Source organism: Penaeus vannamei, chromosome 33, assembly GCF_042767895.1.
Source record: "Penaeus vannamei isolate JL-2024 chromosome 33, ASM4276789v1, whole genome shotgun sequence".
NCBI classification, from domain to species: domain Eukaryota; kingdom Metazoa; phylum Arthropoda; class Malacostraca; order Decapoda; family Penaeidae; genus Penaeus; species Penaeus vannamei.
The window spans coordinates 16,615,612-16,623,111 of NC_091581.1; the positions used below are offsets into that span (position 1 = coordinate 16,615,612).

Genomic DNA, 7,500 nt, shown 5'->3' on the forward strand with positions numbered 1-7,500 from the left:
GAACAGTGGAACATCTGTGATAGATGTAAAGCAGAAGTAATCAATAGGTTATCCCGATTCATTAGATCATATATACTACTAATCAATACTTATGTTATATAACAAAAATCTGGCATCCACAGTGTCATGTAAATAAATCTCTCGGGAGTGTCCCTTATTGAATTCGACTCCAGCTTAAATGTAGACTGCTCCAAACACGAAGAGTCGAAGAGAACTAAGGGGTATAACTTCGAACACAGCCAGCAATTCACTGGAAGTCCAACAGCAGAGTACTGTATTATTGAATAGGATTCCTACACAAAAAGGATCGTGGACAACCTCACGCAGGTGAGTGTCAGGTTTATGATACGTATTTGCACACGTACGCCTGGCATTGCAAATCACACTAAAAACCTGTTTGATTTGGAACTTCTCAAGACACCACGACAAACGTAAAGACTCACACTCATGCACAAGGTTGCAATCATCGTGATTAAATACTGACAAACGCGAATATTTACAGACAACAATGAAACGTACGAAAAAATAAGATCAGTATACACCACACAAACACTTCTTTACAAACACAGGAACAGGTAAAACAAGAACAGCTGAAACATTTACAAATGATTTAACTTACACAAAACACTAAATATTTAGAGCAGCTGAAACATTTTCAAACATTTTAAACATACATTACAAGACCTACACTTACAGAAAACACTACCATTCACAACAGCTGAAACATTCACAAACAACTGAAACAGACATTACAGTACCTCCTGTTACATCTACAGCTACACAAACACACTGCCATTTAGTCTATTCCTTCAGAACCCCTCTATAAACCCACCCTAACTAGTTAAACTCCATAGAGACTGAAGATTACTAAACCAAAGTGATAATAGTGTCACTAGAAATACCAAATAAGGAAACGAAAATGAGGGAGGGATAGACACACATGATGACGAAGATTCACTCACTCCTCTCCCTCGTCGAAAATACTATGGATATGACAAAGTACAGCTACCGTTATCGCTTTCATGTATCTAGTCATTTATTCCCTCTCCATTGTCATAGTCATTTTTCAATATTGATGAAGCAACGTCTCCATTGCACACGACATAACTTCATTCAATAAGCAATCGGTTGGGGTAAACAAGCGTAAAGTCTCTAGGCGTCTTATTTTGGACCAAAAGAACGGTTTTGGTGCCATCAGAGTATGTTTATCAAGTAGGAACATGTTATAAGCATAGTTTTCTTATCATTGCCGTTACTATTATTATTTTCATCATCATCACCATCATCATCATTGTCATTGCTAGCATTATCATTATTGCGTTCGGCACTTAGACATGTTGACTACAGAGATACGCAGAAAAAATACCTTGTACATCTAGCGATATAAAATCAAACCTCAGTAGGCCTACATTCAATCAACAGCCAAAATGAGTACGTTATATATGACATACTCATACCAGCGTATGAGAGAGAAAACAAACCCATTCGATTTTTATTCAAATGCATTTTAAAATACACAACGTGAAACCATTCAAGTTTGATATATACAGTCTGAAAGGAAGATTGTGTTGCATCATTTTTCAAAAGATCTTATTTTTTCATCACCAAAGAGTGAAAAACATCGAACAGCTGATGCTTTCCGATGATAATACGACATCTGTGTTTTTTCTTTTCATTTTTTCTAGCTGAAAGGAATTTGACCAAGAGCCTTAGGAGATGCCGGGGCGATGCCGGGGCGTCTTTTCACCTGATACCTCGAAATAAGGGGGTTGGAGGAGGGGGGGGGGGGTCAGCGAATGCCTACGTCGTCTTCCTCGGTCTCTGTCATCGCTATGACAAGCTTTGTCAGAGCTCACTGAATAGAATCTTACAGCAAGATTTGTGTGTGTGTGTGTGTGTGTGTGTGTGTGTGTGTGTGTGTGTGTGTGTGTGTGTGTGTGTGTGTGTGTGTGTGTGTGTGTGTGTTTGTGTGTGTGTGTGTGTGTGTGTGTGTGTGTGTGTTTGTGTGTGTTTGTGTGTTTGTGTGTGTGTGTGTGTGTGTGTGTGTGTGTTTGTGTTTGTGTGTTTGTGTGTGTGTGTGTGTGTGTGTGTGTGTTTGTGTTTGTGTGTGCTTGTGTGTGTTTGTGTGTGTGGGTTTGATTGCGTATCTGTGTGTGTGTGTGTATGTGTGTTTGTGAGTGTGTGTGTTTGTGTGCATGTGTGTACGTATGTGTTTATGTATGTGTGTGTGTGTTTGTGTGTATGTGTGTTTGTGTGTGTGTGTGTGTGTGTGTTTGTGTGTGTGTGTGTTTGTGTGTTGGTGTGTGTTTGCGTGTGTGTGTGTTTCTGTGTGTGTGTGTGTGTTTGTGTATTTGTGTGTGTGTGTGTGTGTGTGTGTTCTGTCAAATGACTCCTCTCCTTTGCTTCCTGTGCAAAAAAGTGTTTCTATCCTTTTTAAACAGGTACATAAACACACACATACACACACACACAAATATATATATATATATATATATATATATATATATATATATATATATATATATATATATATATATATATATATATATATATATATATATTTTTTTTTTTTTTTTTTTTTTTTTTTTTTTTTTTTTTTTTTACAATATATAATGCATGTATTAATAGATCTTTAGATACATAAATAGAGATACTCAAGTATCTATGTTTAGCGTATACATATACATAGACATATAGACAGATTATACTGTAATTACACTATATATGAACCTAAATAGGCATAGTTACCATCATTGATTAACATTGCCACAGAGCACACATCATCACTTCGGGATTCTCAGTTAACAGCAAAACGAATGTGAAGTGTAGGCTTAAAATCTCAAGTCCTTTTTAACTCCTTTTTTTAGCAGGTTGTCCATACACTGTTAGGCTTATCTCCTCTCAACCCTTTAAATACTGTCGCAATACGTCCATGCTATGAACACGGAAATACCAAATTATTTACGACATAGAGATAAAATCAAGGGAATGGCATCAGTAATAGAAATACAAGACACGGTCTTTCATACGAAATCATAATATCAATAATAACGGAAATATTTGATCATGCATACACACTCTTTAAGATACAAGCCCCCCCCCCCCTAAAAAGAATAAACACCAATGCAGCGAGATGCGCATTCGTCATGGAACCTCATGATTTCTCTGCAACACAACCTTGTCTCACTCACCTGGCGATGCTACAAGGTTCTGAATTACCATGCTGTTAGTAGTCCTTCCCCGTCTTCCCCACATATCCTTTCCCAAACCATATCGAGTTTGCGTATTCAATTTTCTTTGCACTTTCTTTCTTTTTTTTGTTTTGTTCGTTATTACTTTGTGTTGTACGTTATCTTTCCTATCTCTCTCTCTATTTATTGTCCGTCGTTCATTTTCTCTTGTTCTTTCCTTCTGACCTGGCCAAGGTTAAAAAAATATTTCGAAGGGACGAAATACAACGAAAACGAGCTTTCTTTCCATTAAGTTTCACTCACGCTAACGGTATAAATCGGCGACGTCCGACACCGCCAAACATGTCCAACAAATAACCACGCGATTCTCCCACACTAGTTTACTTTTCAGATAATTACAAGCAGGAAAATGAAGTGCAGCTTCTTCAGTGCAGCTTGTAGTGTTTTTAAGTGTTTCTACTTTCAGCGACTGCTTATACAGTTTAGATAATCACTCGAATGACCTGCGAGTGGTTAAGCCTACTCAGCGCCTTCGTTGTAGGACTAGCACAAGAGATTGTATTTCACCGTTTTCTTCTTTTGCACAAACACACATACACAATGTGTATATGAATACACACACACACACACACACACACACACACACACACACACACACACACACACACACACACACACATATATATATATATATATATATATATATATATATATATATATATATATATATATATATATGTATATATATACATACATACATACATACATACATATACACATACATACATACACACACACACACACACACACACACACACACACACACACACACACACACACACATATATATATATATATATATATATATATGTATATATATATATATATATATATATATATATATATATATAAACGCACACATATAGTTATGTATATACGTATATATACATATGTATTCATATATATACATATATATATATATATATATATATATATATATATATAAACGCACACACATAGTTATGTATATACGTATATATACATATGTATTCATATATATATATATTATATATTATATATATTATATATGTATACTATATATATATATATATATACATATATATAGACATGTGTGCATGTATGTATATATATATGCATATATATTATGTATGTTTCAATGTATTTATATATACATAGGTGTGTGTACACCTACATATATATGTGTATGTATACATGTACATACATACATATATACATGTTTATATATACATATACATAAATTCATATATATATTATACATATATATACATATATACGTGTTTAAATATATAGACATATATATACACATACTTATGTGTATATATACAAGTTGACTTTTAAAAATCCGGCAATTAATAATCCGGTTCCTTCAGATTTCCGGCATTGATTTCGGAGCGCATCTTTAGATTTACCGCGTTGATGCGCCACTGTTTTCTGGCATCGCCGTTTATATTTTGATAATAATGATAATAATAATAAAGAGCTTATTGAATAAAGTTATAGTTACATATAGTAAAGTTATAGTTACATATAGTAAAAATGCTACATTACAAAATTGGCATTTAAGTGTCTAAATGCAACATCTAACATCTGCATGTATGGCACTGTGGTTAAAATTATTTGTTTACATCTTCGCGGAGTTGTTTTCTTGAGCGACGCGTCACCGAACAGATCATAATATCTCGCGAATGGAGATATTGTGGGAGTATTTCCTTTTTTTCTTCTTTTTTTTTAAGAATTTTCTCCGGTCTTCTAAGGAGGGGATCTGCAGTTTATTTAACACATCCGTGTATGATGCGTAAAGATCTTTTTTGAAGTATATAATTCTACTTTTTTAAAGTTAGTAACGGACGAATGCCAGACTGGTGGTGCATATTTACAAATTGATGAATGAAAGTCGTCCATATACGGAGGTCTTCTTGGGATACACCGAAAGCTTTTAATTTAGCTAGCATGAAAAACTTTCTTCCGCATCAATTTCTTGGTATTGCCAAACCACTTTAGGTCGTTACTGGTCACTACTCCTAACAGATTTACCTGTGTGGCCCGTGCTAAAAGCTCGTCACCGTTTGTCAGAGTACTATCACAATCATCTAAATTGTTATATTTTGATTTCGTTTCTGTGCACTTCTTGGTGATGACTAACATTTTGATTGACGATCCCCACTCTGACACTTGGTTGGGGGCGTCTTATACCTGGTTTGTATACGAGTGCAAGTGTCATGTCGTCCACATATTTGTAGATCTTCGCGTGCGGTATATTATCCTTATTTACCATTTCGAGGAACAATAATGGGCCGGGGACCGTTCCTTGAGGGACACCGCAGTGAATGTTAATCGCATCGGATGTTTTGTTGTTTGCCCGAGTTCTTTGAGACCGGAGGTTGTTGAAAGAGATATCCATTCCTGCGTCCTCGTGAAATCCCAGAGAAATCCTTTTCTTAGTCAAGGTTGCGTAAGCGATGAGTTCAATGGCTTTCCGAGGGTAGATGGTGACGGTGGTGACCTCGTCGCTTGTTCACATTTGAAGTAATATAATTGATCAGGTCAACTAGGAAGTGGACAGTGGAGCTACTTTTGATGTTGCCAAATTGGCAATGATCAAAATTTTGGGGGTGAATTACTGATAGCGCTGCACTCTAGAATCAGCTGCTAGGCCTTGTTTACACATGCGGACAGGCATTCCTGCTCATTCCTTCGCATTTTATAATTTCTTTGCTGCTTCTTTGTTGCAGTTCAGCAAAGAAAAGAGGTGTAAAATCCGGCATTCCTCAGGTCCGGAGGTTGCCGAATTTTTAAATGTCAACCTGTATATACATGCTCATATAAACATAAACATTTACATGTTTATATGCATATGTATATGATTATTAAACGAGCTGATATGATTACTCAAGTTCACAGAGTGGGTAACGTTATAGGCTTTAATTAATGCAAAGCTCACCTTTTAATTATAACACACTTATCAAGGACTAACCGCACCCCAGTGCTACGACATTTTCACACGCACAAAAAGAAGTAATAAAGAAATGAAATGAAATAAAACAATAGACACAATTGCAAAATAACCCCTGGACCCAAAATCTACTGATCGTGTCAAAACTGTTCATCCTTTCCTCCCTTCATCTCTATGTCCTTTCCCAAGACGCACACCAGCCATAAGCAAAGTCCCAGCATCTTAATCGTCGCTTGTAACCTGTCGCTTGGTGATAAAACGCCATGTATCTTGCAAAAAATGGCATAATTCTCGTAAATCACCAAACAGACACACACGCTGTCTCTTATAAGATAAGGTCTTGTAATGTCTAATATTTTACACTCCTCGTTACGCAAGAGATTCTAATGCTGTTTCATTCACGTACGAGATGAAGGATGCTAAATAATTTTTTTTTAATCTAATTGGTATATGGTATCTCATTAAAATGTTAGAATCGCTTTTTAACCTTGAAAGAACTAATGCCGTTTTTTTCTGGAATGCTTGACCTTGGACCTCTTCCTGGTGCTTGATTTCGTTTTTAAGGACTTTCTGTCTACTTGTATGAAAGAACACACACACACAGATATACGTACGTAAGTATGCATGCATTCATGAAAGGCATGCATGCATCTGCAATAGACTGTTATGGATATGGTATTATATATTTGTACTCTTCTATTATGGGTGATTTCTATCCAGATTTTGGTATATATACAACACCTAATAACGCATTGCACGCGTACCTATACACAGACGAGTACATAGGTATAGCTTACAAAATCATGCAAACGTTCTGTCGTGTTTTTTAAGCTACCATATCCTGTTTAAGGAAACTTATTCAGAGTAGGTAGACCTTGTGTTATAATCGTCTTAAGGGTCTTTCACATACACAAACACACACATACACATTGTTCAAACACATAAGATAATCTATAAAGTATCTAAACAGAGGTTTATTATCGTTTTGTTTGTTTGTTTGTCTATTTTAATCCTTGATGTTACTGAAACTACAACCTAACCGCTGCGGTGTTTGTTCATTTGTTCGTTACTATCACTGGTGCTTGAGATGAGAGTGAAGAGAAGAAGGTGGAGGAGGGGGAGAGACAGAGAATGAATGAGAGAAAGTAAATAGTAAAAAAGAGAGAGTAAGGGAGTAAGAGAGAAAGAGAGGGAGGGGAAGGGAGGAAGACGGAGAGAGTAGGAGGGAGGGAAAGAGAGAGAGAGGGGGGGGGGAGCAGGGAGGGACAGAGGAGAGAGAGAGAGAGAGAGATGGAGAGAGAGAGAGAGAGAGAG

At 36.3% G+C, this 7,500-nt stretch overlaps 1 protein-coding gene across 2 annotated transcripts in view; it reads right to left on the minus strand.

Moving 5' to 3' along the window:
- LOC113819366 (uncharacterized) overlaps positions 1–7,500 on the minus strand; it is a 58,881-nt gene that overhangs the window by 2,950 nt on the left and 48,431 nt on the right. The gene's annotated exons all lie outside the window — the stretch shown is intronic.